Here is a 15,481-nt window from a genome sequence, read left to right as displayed (position 1 = left end):
GACTCCCAAGGTATCTGGTGCTCAAGGCGGAAAGTATACATCTCACCTCTGGGAGTTTGTCTAGTATACAATAATGGGAACGGAACCTGCATGATTGGAAAAGCTTGAAAAACTGGAAACTAACTATCGATTGAATTGAGTTTTATTTTGTTACTCGGGGAGTTTTTGGGGTCGCTGAATTCGAATATACCAACAAAAATGTCTCCCGAGGTATCTGATGCTCAGGACGGGAAGTATACATCTTGCCTCTGGGAATTTGTCTAGTATACAATTTGGGGGAAGGACCCTGCATGATTAACCACGCACAAATTTTTTTAACGAGTAGTTTTTGAGCTACGGGCGATCATAGATACACATATATTATAGTTAATAGTAATTGTGGCCGCGAGAGCTTTTGACCAGAGCGATCCCAAGAACATTTTGGGAGCGGTTTGAAAAAGTTTCACAGAAAATCATTTTCCAGTCTAATTGTGCGGGGTCCTTTATTCTGAGTACATTTTTTTTTAAATTCAGATTTTCAAGATCAATTTTTTTAACGGGAATCTCCTCTCAATTAAAAGGAAACGAGCTTATCAGTTGCTCGAACCAGAAAATGATGCACACCATTTTTTGAAAAGATTTCTTCCCTTTATAAGTTTCTTCATTTCTGTCCCTCGTTTATTTGGATACAACATAGATTTATGCAGGTGTCTCAAGAGCAGACTTTTTAATGCCGAGCAATTTTTATTCAATTTCGAGGCTGAAATTTGAATATGCGATAAGCGGCTTGGTTTCTTTTTCGGGAAAGTTAATCTTGAGAGGAAGTTTTTTACAAAATGACGGCCAGTAGAAAAATAAACAAACTTTCGAGCGGTTTTGTCAAGTAAATTTGTTGTAAAATAATTTCTAAAATTTGTGTGCGATTCTAAACTTTATATAAAATTCAGAGATAACATTTCTTAGCCTTTCAATCCTCCGTACGAAACGGGAAGGGATGTTACAAATTTTTGAGCAAACTATTTTAAAGCCAGGAAGTACATTTTCAAATGAGCTATTGAGGTTCCAAATTCGATTATTTTTCGCAGAAATACGGCTGTTTAAAATTTTGGTAAAATACTGTGTTTTTAAAATTTTCCTTTAATACTTTTGTTGAGTATAATTCACTGTCCTTGCAAATCGAAAAATAATTTTATAATAATTTCACTGTCCTTGGTAAAAGAGAAAATTATTATTGTTGATAATAAAAATGAAATAACATTGAAATGAAATTACTTTCGCAATGATTATTGAAAAATGACTAAAGTTTGTCAACAAAAGAAAATCAAATCGTAGAAAACATTTTACACATTATAAATATCTTTTATATTATATTGCATCTAATAACATATTTATTAAGTGTTATAGTAGGTACGACAGTGGACTATATTACAACTTGGAAAAATAGGTTGAATCAATTTAAATAAATTTATTCATAATAAATGTTATAATATTTCCATTTATGTTTATTCTACTTTTGAAAGGACACCGTTTAAATCAAATTTTTTAAAATGATATTTTTGTTTTTTACTTCCCCAGAAAGCTTACGAAAACATCTAATTTTAATTCTTCCATCAAGAGAAATATAATTTCCTAACAGAGCATTATTTTAAGTCTCACCGGAGCAAAATTCTCCGTAATGTTTCAGATTATTCAACTAGGAAATACCACAAGCAGGCCATTCAACCGCGTGCGATTAAAACTTACTTTAGTTTATCGAGGGTTCGTTGATTGAACAATTAATTGTAGGTTTATGGACGCTCCCTTATTATTATTATTATTACTCTCCACAAAAAAGGGTTTCATTCAAAAATGATAGTTTTTGCTCTGCCATTTTGAATTCTCATTTAAATTGTGTATTTCGGTTGTAACAATTTGAAGAGTGGCATTAAAATCATTGTCTTGAGGCATCGGATTTGTTCGCACTGACAGTGAATTAGTCACTGTCGGTTCGGAAATTTATTGTATATATTCGTAGCGCAGAAGCTACGTTTGCCAAGCGAATTCCCACAGAGATTGAAAAAAAATGGCACATTTTACTTAAAATCTAATATTGCATTTGAAGAAAATTTTTTCAAAATTCCATCATCAGAACAAAGACAATAGCTCTATTTCCCTCGGAAATCCGCTAAACATTTTGATAACATTAAGTGTAAAATTTTTTAAAAGTCAAAATACTGTTTTTTTTTTGTTTACATTACTTCTTGATAAAATGTCTACACTGCATAATAATATATTTACTCTGTAATTTCCATTCGCAATAATTAAGTGTGCGCATTCTTTACTCATCTGCTGAAATGAATGTATTCTCAAGTTTTATTGTAAAATGTTTTTTTTTTTTAAATGTAGACCAGACGCTAGCCTATTCGAAAACATAGTTAGTAAACAAATTTTACTCTCCGAACCAGAAATATTCAAATGAGATACTGAACACAGCTCCGACTGGTCCCATCAGTAGCATCAGTGCTGGATTACCCATTAGGCCGGACTAGGCCATGGCCTAGGGTCCCCGACGGACAGGGGCCCCCAGGAAAATCTGATATGATTATTTTTGAACAAATAAAGTTCTATTCTACTTCAATAAAGCTGAATTTTGTTCATTTTATTTCGTTTATAACCTTGGAATGATATGAATAGGCTGTACGAATGCTATGAATACACAAATAACGATTAATTTTACAATTATTCAAAAAAGGGGGGCCCCAAAATTTTATTGGCCTAGGGCCCCCGATAGGCTTAATCCGGCACTGAGTAGCATTTCAAATTTCTGTCTTTGAGAAAATGAGTGTCCATTTTCGTGATCTTTTTGATTTCTGCCTCTGATGGTTTCTTTAGGCCACTCGGAAAAGTGTAACCCATTGTCTATTTGAAAATTATTTTGAAAATTACTATTGTGTCTTAATACAGTGGATAAACGGTAAACCGACAGACGTTTTGTAGAGTATTGCCGCAGACCCCTGTATTCCGGAGCTTTTTGAAAAAAAGTACCTTATAATAAACCTGAACTTTATTTACTAAGTATGCCGAATTACAAGGGACGTCGGAGTAGACACGGCCGGATTACCGCGGGTTTACTGTAGATCCTTTTATTTTAGGGTTGCCACCTTTGAAAAATTACAAAACGGAGATTTTCAAAATAGCTCCATAATTTCAGCAATGATAATTATGGTATAGTTTTGATACGATAAGCTTCTGGTCTAATAACGTAAATGTTGCACGAGCAGTAACGTCCGTCATGTCAGTGCGAAAGGCTAAGTCATATGTTCATGTGTCTCTTTGGTTGTTTGTATGTATTATATATACATCTACATGCACGCAGTGGATTGCTTAAAATAAAATTGTCAGACAGATATATAATTATTCAGTAGTGACTTTAAAAATTCACTCACACTAAAATATTCATCCAATAAATATTGTATAGATAGATCATTCATATTTATCAGAAAATATTTGCATTTTTAAAGAACCACATTTAATGAAGATGACACAACCGTCTATAAAAAGTTTTTTTGGTCAAGTTTAAATTTTATTTTGATGGAAAATGTTGAAATATCTTTTATTTGTTGTAATAAAAAAAAAATACTTGTTTCGAAATTATGTACGACTGTTTTAGACAATAAAACATTAGTTTTCTTTTGGATGACAGGAATCATCCAAGGGGGATGAGTTTCAAACTTTAGTTCATCATGTCAGGGGTTAGGCCATAAAGTCAATAAAAAAAGGAAACTCTTCGAGTAAATGAACATCTTGGAAATGGCTCCAACAATTTTCATAAAATTTAGTATGCACGGGCTTTCGGGAGTGATAAATCGATCTAGCTAGGAATCATTTTTAGAAAGCGTCGTTTTATCTCGGAAAGGGCTCCAACGATTTTCATGAAATTTAGTATGCAGGGGGTTTCGGGGGCGATAAATCGATCTAGCTAGGTGCAATTTTTAGAAAACTTCGGAGCCATAAAAAAACAACGAGCAAATCTCGGTCATACAAGTACTAAGTTAGTTCTGCGAGGTACAGAAAAACCAAAACTCATCTTCTTCTACACCGCAGTGTATATTGAGCGATCTTCAGACATTCCTCCGGAGGCATGGAGGAATCCTCTTGGATCTATGAAGTCTTCACTAGAACCTTCTTCTGAAAGATAAGTTGACTTCTCGCCTGCCACGCGGGCGGCCCGGGTTCGATTCCCGGACGATGCACCAAATTGTAAGAGGTTGCTCTTACATCAGAAAATGCTGAAATAAAATACGAAATAAAACCAAAAGAACTATATTTGAGAATTTATTCCGCAATTATGTCTGGTACAAAAAACAGGCGTTGCTAAGGTAATGTTTGTATGCAAAGCAAAGTCGCAAAAAGTTGAAAAAGAGTGTTCATTCACTGCTGTTGTCACATGCAAAACTGCCAGAACGCAAGACATTTGGAAAAGCATCTTCATTGCAAATATCGAGTGACTTTATAACATCCTGCCTGGCAGGCGATAAATTTCTCTCACTCTGTCGACGAAGGACCGTGACTGTTTTTCGCATGCGTCACTTCATGGCCAATAGTATTCGTGGCGCGGTAGTGAATAGCTAATAACAAAAGAAGGCGCGATTCCAGCGCATGCTCATAACGTGCAAAGTTCTTTTGCTCTGTCTTGCTTGATTTTGTCGATCCCTCTCACAAAGAAACATAGAATGATGGTAATATAGAAGTATTACATATATGACCAATATACGGAGTTGTTAAATTTACTAATAAAAGATTTTCTCAGTTTTCGATAACATTTAGGAAAAGTTCTAACGGCGCCAATTATGTTAATCTAACATACAATATATTTAATAGTGGGTGTTACTTAAGATGACCCTGAGATATATAAATGTAACCTAATATTACTTTATTTTCGTTTATAGACATAAAGAACAAAAATAATAAAAATAGACAGAAATATTGAACTAGATTTTTTTCTTAAAACTTTTAAATATTTATAATAGACACAAACGTCAATATATATTATCGTCAGAATATTTTCATACAAGATTATGATCATATTTATATTTTTTTAAATACAATAATATAAAATTTAAATAGAAAAGCTGTTTTATAAATATAATATTAGTAATATAAAATATATTTTCATTTCGTTAGCTATATTTGAATATTTATAATAACTCCAAAATCGAAAAGTTTATGTAACAATGTTTATTTATTATGCATATACATTTTACACTTTTACACACTTGGTTTAAGTAGAAAAGGATAGTACCATTTATTGTATGATAAAACTATTCTTTTTTTATTTACACTGACTGTAAAAAGTGTTACACTGCTAAAAGAACATACTTAACTTTGCGAGAAATAGTAATTTTGATAGATAATGTCTTAGATCATCTATTACTAGATTTGCCCAACGTGCACCAAGTACCCTAAAAACTCTTCAATATCTAAACTTTTTTGGATCTAATTCACAGTTATTCAGATTTGTTCAGTCTGAATTAGACAGTCCAAAAACGTTTAAAAATTCAGAATTCCTAAGACTTTTTCAAAATTTCTTAGACCCTTTTTAGTTTTTAAGACTTTACTTCATAGAGAAGATTAACAAAGACAACAGTACAATACAATACAATATTCAAACAGATGACAGAGAAACACAATAACAGAGAATGTTATTCAATGCGCATGATTGCATTGACGGAAGTTAGTTTCTACAATAGTTACTGTTACTGTTACGTCTTTCTTGGAAAAAATTGAAGGTTGTGATAACATCGATACCAGCATTGACATTATAGTACATAGACTGAGCATCACCTATCTTTCTGTACATTAAGAGGTGCGCCAATAACTGAGGTAATTGCTTGGGTTAGCTAGGGAAATTTATCAAAAAAACAAAAATTAAAAAAACAAAACACAAAAATTTATTGAGTTGACGTAATATAGTTTTTATTTTTATACAAATTTCATAAATTGAGTAGGTTGTTATTAATACTTAATAATGAAATAATAACATTCAGTGTCATAAGAATTTAAAAAAAAAAAACTTAATCTATTTTTAAATTATTAGTTTTTTTTTTATATAAAAATGTTATACATATTTCGAATTCCGAAAAATTCTTATTGTTACAGTCAGATGTTTAATGTATTTTTTTTATATTTTAGGAGAAACGCCAATGTCCTCAAGCCATACGAATTCCATAAATGAGGCTTCTAGAAAATGAGGCTAAGTGACTGAGCGAATTAAGGCGCAATCGACTTTAACCTTATATTTAGGTTGCGGATTCGAATCCAGGCAGCGGCAGTCTGATTAATTATGATTAATGAGACGGTAAACTGATCACACTGTTGGCGCTTGGATAAGAACGGCTCCACCCACATCATAAAATTTAATTGTATTCGGATGTAGTTTAAATAAATAAAGATTGACAATAATGATGTGGGTGGCCGCTAAAAAATACAAATCCCATCAAAGCAAAAGCTAATGATATAAATATTACCAAGAATCATAAATGAGAGTTCTAAAAAATTGGAGCAAAATCAAAATTATGTTTGATGTTACAATAAAAACGGTAAACCAAATTTTTCTTATATACATGCTTTGCTTTAAAAATGAATTTAGTTCCTCCCTTTCCCAGCAAAGTGGCAATCTACTCCGGCAGAGGGATCTGCTTCCTTCCTCAGCAAAGATGGGAAAAAATGATAACATCTTGCAAACAAAATTCACTTTAACAGTGAAATGCCTTCTTAATACGCCAAAATCTTACAAAGCGGGCTAAATTGATACTTCCACGATTTTCACACCCATAAAAAAGGCGTTTATATTGATATATCACATTTTACAGAAAAATCAACTTATAGAGCACTTACGAAATAAGACAATTCAATGATTTAAGCGTATCCCGTAGGCAAATTTCGACAACAGAAGTTTGTTGGACAGTTAATAATCAATTTATTCATCGTTCACACTTGCGAAGTTTTTCTACAATTCCCCTTTACGAGCTTCAGATAAATATCGAGTTCTATAAAATAATGTTGACGAAGAACGGAGGTAAAATCCCATTAAGATTATAGTACGCTTTGGTGCATAGATATTTTCAGTTTCTAATAATAATTTCGAAAATTGACAGTTTCCAGGATAACCGCACAAAAACCCATTCTTAATGACTGTCTACATAAAAAAAAACTTGAAAAGAAAGCATAATTGTTATTTTACAATTTGGCAATGTTTCCGGTAACCCACTGATGTCGAAAACACCTCACACACCTGTTTGAATACGGAAACAAATCAAACAAATTATATTAAGATATAATTCTTTTTTTTTTTTTGACTAATGACTACTGCCTACTTTATTTTTTCGATATTTTTTTTAAATTCAATTTGTGATGAGGAAGTTAACTATTATCTTTCATATAAGACAGAGAGAAGAAGTATTAAAAGTATATAGACGTCATTGACCCGTCTAGTATCATCTCATAAGATGAATATTTAATTCTCATCTCTCTATAAATAAAACACTATATTTTTTTTCTACTTCTGCAACAAAAAAGTTAATGCTCAGCACCAGTTACTCTTAAAAAAATTACATTTTTTTGATAACGAAAAAATTATTAATAAAAGACTCGAAAATCTCGTTGAAATATTAAAAAAAAAAAAAATGAGATCTCAATTTTCTGCACCTTTATTGTGGAAATTATAAAATTTTAATTTTCTTAGTTCTCACGAGAGAATTTGGTTAAGCCAAAGCGCATGGTATTTTATACCAACGGATCTAAGTTGGAGAGAAGGGTAGACTATGGGATTTTCTCTGAAAATCTAGATTAAAGCCTGTCATTCCAGCTGCCGGATCACTGTAGCGTGTATCAAGCCCAAGATATGAAGCTGCATGGCGATATATGAGGTATGTGAATGTTAAGTCTGAACATTCTCATGTGCAGCGACATTACCATCTTCACTGAGAGCCAAGCAGTGATAAAATCCTTCACTTCAGCTCACCTAACGTCAAAAGGAGCACTGGACTGCCGAACGTCCTTAAACAAGTTGGTGGAACAAATGAATGTAAGCCTGGTATGGGTACCTGGACACAGAGACATTCCGGGAAATTATGAAGGCGACGAGTTTGCTAGAAATGGCATAATGCTGCCAGAACAAGCATCAATAGACATCCGGGAGTTCCATTTGCGAACTGCAAGTTGCTCCTAAAAAAGGATCTCTTAAAAATGGCCCATCTTAGATGGAGGAAGGAACGTACTTGTGGTACTACAAGACAGGTATGGTCTGAAAACAATCATGGACGTTCCGAAAATCTTATATCACTTCCAAGGCTGCTACTACAGAACACTTGCTAGGAGGCAGGTACGCTGAACGCCTGAACCTATGTAGTGTATCATGACTACTGCAAGAGCTGTGACAATGAGAAAGAGGAAGAAACGATGTCTCATCTTCTCTATCACTACCCAGCTCTTGCCACGAAGAGATGGTATACACTTGAGCCAGTCTTTCTTAGACGACCTCTTCGACTTGAAGTCCGTTGACGTCAAAGCACTCTTGCTGTTCTTAAACAGCTCCAAATGGTTCATGAAGTAACCCTTTTTCGCTATCACAACATACCCTAAGCATGAAAGAGATGCACTCAGCCTCCGAAAATAATTGAGGAGCTGATAAATGAAATTATCAGCGGGATGGTGGTATCTCGTGGATAGCCAATGTAACCTAATCTAATCTAAGTTCATTGTACATAGGATTAGCAATATAAATATGATGAACTACTATGACCTTGTTCATTTTCTGATCGAACATTAATTTTATAATTACTTCTGAAGTTTGACTCATTGAAATTATTTTACATATTATTGTTTTTAATTTAAATAACTGCCTCGCACCTTAATTGTGTATGACTCATCGTTTAAAAACTATTGACAAAACTAGTACATGGATGTTGTGTAGTATTGTAATAATAAATTTAACCTTTATAATAATTTTTTTTTATTAATAAATCAATATATGTCCATCCTAAAAATACTGTTTTTACTTTGTAATTGGTTCATTAATTAATAATGTCAAACAACGTTTGTACCGGTAATATGAAGTACATGTTACCGTTAGGCGTAAAAGGCATAGTTGAATTGGAAGAAAACAAAACCCATGACTAATTTCAATATTGGTGTATTACAGAGGAGTTCAGACATAATGATGACGTTTTTTATAACAATCCCTTTTTCCGCTCTGGGTATTTTATAAACTAGAAAGTGTAATTGCTTATTTACTTCTTTTAGCTCGAAAACAGAAAGTGCAATTCGATAAAGATAACATAGAGCCTAAATGGCCGAGCGGTCTAAGGCGCTAGGTTTAGAACGTTGGACGATTTAGACTTAGGTTGCGGGTTCGAATCCAGGCAGCGGCAGTGTGAACAATTTATAAATAATGGGAGTGCAAAATTGATCACAGTGTCGTCTCTTGGATAAGAACGAAGTAACCGATTCCACCCACATCAAAAATGTACTTGTAAATGTGTTTGTAATGGAATAAATAAAGATTAACAAATAATGATGTGGGTGGCCTCTGTGATAAGGCATGCGTCACAAAAACGGAGGATAAACCCCCATTATTGAAAAAAATAAAGATAACGACCACAATCAAAGCCTTTTTTTGTTTTTATATAGACAATGGCAGATAACTTAACCGCCCGTTGGATCTCGTAGCTTTTCAGTTACATGAGCGATGCTAAGGTACATGTACTTTGGCTTTACTCTGGCCTATTCGTTAGTGTGGTAATGACTGACGGACGTCTATAATGCTCGGCCTTGGTATCCGATAATATCTAGACTTGCCTAGTAAAGGAAACCTTTTTATTCGAAAAGGATGACTGCTTGATTAAGAGTTCTCCAAAGACTCACACTCAAAGTCTTAAAATATTCTCGAAATGTCGAAATTATTTTTGAAATTAACCAATTTTATATTTTGAAAAAAATAGGTATTTTTCCGTTAGACCATTAAGTACATGGAGTGAGCGTCAAGCGATTTAATTACATCTAAGGTAATTGCTTGGGTCAAATCCATCATGGCGGCGGTGTGGAAATGTCAAAACAAAGTGTTGTTGTCATACTTGTCATTGTAAATTCGTAAGAAAAAATGTGAAAAGAGATATGTTACATAGTATTTTTTTTTAAATAAAAAGCGAAAAAGTTCTATGAAACCATGATGTTTTATATTACAGTTACATTTTGTAATATGAAAGTTTGACATTCAATGTATGTTTTTTTGATTCAGTGCATAGTTTTTTGATAAATGACCCTTTATTCTTTTAAGAAATGTATTTTTTGATAAATGTCCCTAACTGACCCAAGTAATTACCTTTAGATGTTGGAACATCTCTCACTGTATGGTCTAAGATTTTTCCATAGACTTTTTTGCACCGCGAATGTTTGTTAGATTTCGTTTGGTAAACACAATAATAAAAGTAAATAAATATTGTAAAATAGTCAATAAAATGTTTATTAATATTTTATGACTGCGAAATTTTTCTAGTTTGAATAAATATAACCTAGATAAATAGTTAAACAATATTTATCATTTATATTATTTGTGCAAATATTATTGTTATATTTAAAACAATAAACTTTTTATTACAGTTATTTTACTATACTCTAAATACAGTAAGTATAGATCACAAAAAACGAGATGAAGATTATCACTCTTTAGAAGATTTAAAACAACGAGCAACAATAGATATAACCTCGATATATACAAGGTGTCACGTAAGTAACGTACTCTTTTGTTGCATCAGGCAGAAAATAAAATTCTAAGACGAAAAGTCCTTTTCCATTTTTTGATCCAATGCACTGATAGTTAGCTATTAATTAAAATAGGCAGGCTATCTTAATTTGAAAATGTTAAGATAATTTTAATTGAAAATTAAAATATATCTATGAATAAGTTTTAGCAGTGGGTTATATTTATAGTAACACTCTTTAAAGTTATCGAAAGTACTATTAAAGTTTTCTTATATAGAAGATAATTTTATTCTATTACAGGAATAATATTAATTAATGAAACATTTAATTAGAAGTCATACAGGTAACAAGGTCAAATGACATATGTAAATATCAAATATATAACAACGTACCGAAGATTATATTGTACGTATTATGTGGTTACTAACCGAGTCCGAAGAGAAATACAAACATTTAAAAATATAAACAGAAAATCCCTATATATTATTATAAGTGTGACAGTAAGTTTGTTTTTAACGCTTTTACGTAAAAACTACTCAATGGATTTTAATGAAACTTTGAAATAATATTGCTCATACATTGGAATAACACATGAAGATGTATAATTTATTATTAATATATTTAAAAAAAAATTAAATTCATTTTTTGACATTTCACGGCGTAATCTATAAATATTATTGTAAAAATATAAATTACAGATTTCTGTAAACATTTATGGCCATCTGTACAACCAGAGTTTTTTAATATTCTCAATGTAGTATGATTATTTTCCATTTTTTAAATTGAAAAATTATTATTTGATTACTTTTACCTGTGCACAGTATTTATATGAAATTTCTGGTCAAAAGTCAGAAAACTTAACTCTTTTGCTTTGCATTAAAAATTAGTTTTTGGTGTAGTTAGATAACCACTCCATCACAAACAGACCACTTGTGTTACCTCAACCTCACCCTCGCTTGTTTTGTAAGCCGGAATCTACCTGCTCTTACGGATGCATGCTATCATTGCTGTTGCTCTCGATTTACCGTGTCATTCAATTTATGTTTATTAACAATCTGTGTTTGTTAGTGCAATTAAGTAAAGATTTATATTGGATATTGAAGACGATTAATTTAATTTACTTCGAGTCGATTGGTGAAAATCTCATCGTTCTAACATGTATAGAACAGAAAATTGTTATTTTTGGGTGATTTTTCGGGCGCTGTCTTATCAATTAACAATCAAGCACATAAAATGCAATTAGACCAAAAATTTTTGCGGGATTTTATAATAAAAAGTAACAAATGTTTCGAGTGTTATGCATGGGAGGATAAGTGAGATTGTTCAGCAAACCTTCTTTTGTGAATAATCACTCTCTGTTTAAATCAAGGAATGTTATCTTTATGGAACAATTTTTTACAATAGAGGTCCGATTTCATGATTATTTAAAATTTTTGTTTGATATTTCGTAAATTTACCACTTTTATTAGAATATTGACCGATATTCGGACTCTCAGAGTACTACAGTTAGTTTTTATTTGCATTAACCAATACTAATAAATAATGCATATGTCGAGGTGATGGTCAACACATAATACTAAATCATATATATATATATATATATATTCTTTTTTTTTTAAATCTTAATTCACAATACTTTGCCAAATCATTGAATTCAAGTCATTTGTAAACACATGATTTTTAAAACTTAAGTACATATAACTGAAACTATCTACATAAGCTACAGTGGCGTAGGGAGAAGTGGGCAAGGGAGTGCATCATGCCCTGGGTACTACTGACAAAGTTTAGTGCCAGTGTAATATAATAAATGTTAATTCGTAAATAAAAAATAAAAAAAGAAGCACTAATAGTCTAAATCGAACTGTAATAACATATTCATAATAGGGCTTTTCATTTTAAAATCACGATTCACATTTGTTTCGTACTAAATGATTTATAACCAATGTGATAAAATGAATAACAAATATCTTCTATCTCAGTCCTACTTATTGCTGCCAGTACGAAAAAATAAACTCTGCACTTGCGCTTATGACAAGATGAAAAGGCCTATTGAAAAGTCACGTCTTTTCTACTTGTAGGGCTGATTCGATTTGTGTCTGTCAGCACTTTATATGCTGCTGTGGTTACAAAAATTATCTCCTTTCTTGATTTGTCTGATAAAATAATATGTTAGACATGATCTTGAATCATTAGCGACTGAACTAGCCGAAATTCGAGACAAGCTTCGTGAAGACGCAATAGAAAAAGTCTCTTGGTGAAAAATGTAATTTTGATACAACAATACGTGTAAGAAGACGCCGCAAAATGCCCGGAGAATTGGCTAGAGAAAAATAATAGATATCTTTTGAACTAATTCTAGATGATACATTTCAAAATTTAGTCTTGTTTTCTCAACTACATTTTTTCTCTCAAATTTATAGCCTATCTTGAGCCTATGACTTAATTAATTAATTAATATTATATTGTTTTGAAACGAAGGGGGGGGGCGCTAAAAACTTTGCCCCAAACGCGAGTTATGTTCGCTACGCAACTGATTTAAGCTGTGCTTGGGGAATTCATTTCAATATTAACGCCAATTTCCTTCATGCAAATATAATTAAAGTGCGGAATTAAAATATTAGGAAGTCAATAAAATCAATATCTATTGTTTTATATTATAGGTTCAAGGATTGTCGACATTTTTTCTTAAAATTTTCTCTGATCATTTCAAATATTTAAAAGTATGATTTGTATGTCATTTAATGACGTTAGTGTCATAGATTTTGAAATACTATAACCTATAAGACTATTGGTGGAGACCTTTCGCCTATTTCGTTCTATCTTGACATATTACGTATGCATCAATTTGTAGACTTGTGCGTATTTGACAATTTAATTCATCCATTTGGCTCAAGGTCTGTCTCATTTTCGAATTAATAATCCTTTTCATCTTATCTACTCATAACTTTAGACTTTCGAATATAAGAACCAGATTTATTGGAGTCTTAGGTTAGGTTAGATTATATTGGCTGTCTACGAGAGGTTCACTTAGACCATAGGGCCTAAGTGAGTCTCTCGGCCATTATTTTCAGAGGCTGAGGGTACTTCTTTCATGGCATTACCCATGCACCACCCTAAGCATACCGCAGACGGAATTGGTTACGCTTAAACCAACTGAATGACTAGGGTTAACAGTTTAAATTTAATATCTCGAAAATGTATCGAAATCTTTAGTTATTTGACAAACCAAAATACGTTCAACTAACGGTTCATATTCGCTTCGTTTCAAATTAGGAAACTTAAGGAATTGAAGTGAGCCAAGATACACAAATTAAATTGCCTGAAGGTGACAGAGAATTTCTGAAAATCCGAGAGTAAATTTTGTATATTTTCTAAAAAAACCTTCGATTAGGCTAACTATTACAATAATTTTCTTTTTATTTGAATAATTTCGGGTGATCTGTTGAAAAGTGATGGTGATCATCGCAAAGTACCAGATTATCAAAGAAATTAGTCTACAATTACTAGAATTTCAAAAATTCTTCGTCATTTACCAATTTATCGATTCGATAACCACTTTGTAAAACTTTAATTCATTAATAAAGCCATCATAATTTTTATAGAATTTAAACAATTTACTAAATTTATCGTTCACTCTTATTTCTCATTTCGATTTTTCTTTTGAATAAACAAGAGTTAGATCTGTATTTAGCACTTAAAATTCCTATGAATATTTATTAATGGTAATTCCACTTAGTGCAATATGAATTTTTGTTTCTTGATCCCGGCTTTAACAACATTAAAACACAAATTAATTCTTGGAAAAATGATTCAGAAAAGTTTTTTTTATCAAAATAATCAATAAACTTGAAGAATAATAAAAATCAAAAACTTTTTTTTTTTAATATTTATTATTCAAATAAATTAAAAATAATTTACAGGTCAAAAACCTAACCCAATTTCACTTTCAAATAAAAAAAAGTTTTTGAATTTATAAAATAAAACCATATGGTCAATACTCCTATCTAGTCTGAAAGGATATACCACACACATAAAATTATAAATGAAAAATGACGTAATTCTATCATTTAGTAGGAATCTTAAAAAGTATTATTTTCGATTTAGTCACGTAAAACGAAAAAAAACCCACGTGCTGAATATAAATTACTTTATATTCAAAGTTAAAAAATAAATTTATGTAGGCGTTCATCTCGTACAAATATGCAACAATTACAAATATAAGTATGATGCGCCAAAAATAAGAATTAGAAACGGAATACCATATATGGAATATTTCAAATATTTATGGCGGTAATAAAATCTCATGAAAAATTCGAGAAAAATGTACATCTACTAAAAAAAAAACATATTCAAATTCTACTTGGATAAGAATATTTTATCTAATAGTTAATAAGGTTTTGATTGCATTCATTTATAAGTTTATTGGTAATTTAATACATGTATCAATATTTTTAAATGTTACCTACTAGTATATGTCCTTTTATGAAATCGTTTTATATCACACTTGAAAATGTTTAAGCCGGATAAAATAATATAAAAACACTTTTTTTTTTTATATATATTTAACAATATGGCACACACATAGTTTATAATAAAAATTATTGTCTTTACTAATTACACATACTCAAATATTTTAAATTACACAAAATGATAATTTTAATTTTATTTTAATCGACATTTTTGCAATGTATTTTTGCTTTCAGGCAACTTATTTGCTGCCATCTTTATTTTGTTGTGACAAAAATAACTTTTCAGCAATTTG

General features: G+C 31.4%; 1 protein-coding gene across 2 annotated transcripts in view; it reads right to left on the bottom strand.

Moving 5' to 3' along the window:
- The window catches only part of LOC123304868 (probable serine/threonine-protein kinase MARK-C), a 30,569-nt gene extending 15,305 nt beyond the window's left edge, over nucleotides 1-15,264 (bottom strand). For both annotated transcript variants that reach the window (XM_044886433.1, XR_006536808.1), the window contains exon 1: nucleotides 15,182-15,264. The gene's annotated coding sequence lies outside the window, so the exon portion shown is untranslated. The remainder of the gene's footprint in view (nucleotides 1-15,181) is intronic.
- Between the last annotated feature and the right edge of the window lie 217 nt (nucleotides 15,265-15,481).

The sequence above is a fragment of the Chrysoperla carnea genome, chromosome 1 (assembly GCF_905475395.1).
Source record: "Chrysoperla carnea chromosome 1, inChrCarn1.1, whole genome shotgun sequence".
NCBI classification, from domain to species: Eukaryota; Metazoa; Arthropoda; class Insecta; order Neuroptera; family Chrysopidae; genus Chrysoperla; species Chrysoperla carnea.
The sequence above is the reverse complement of the archived record's forward strand: the minus strand, read 5'-3'. Positions and strand labels throughout refer to the sequence as shown.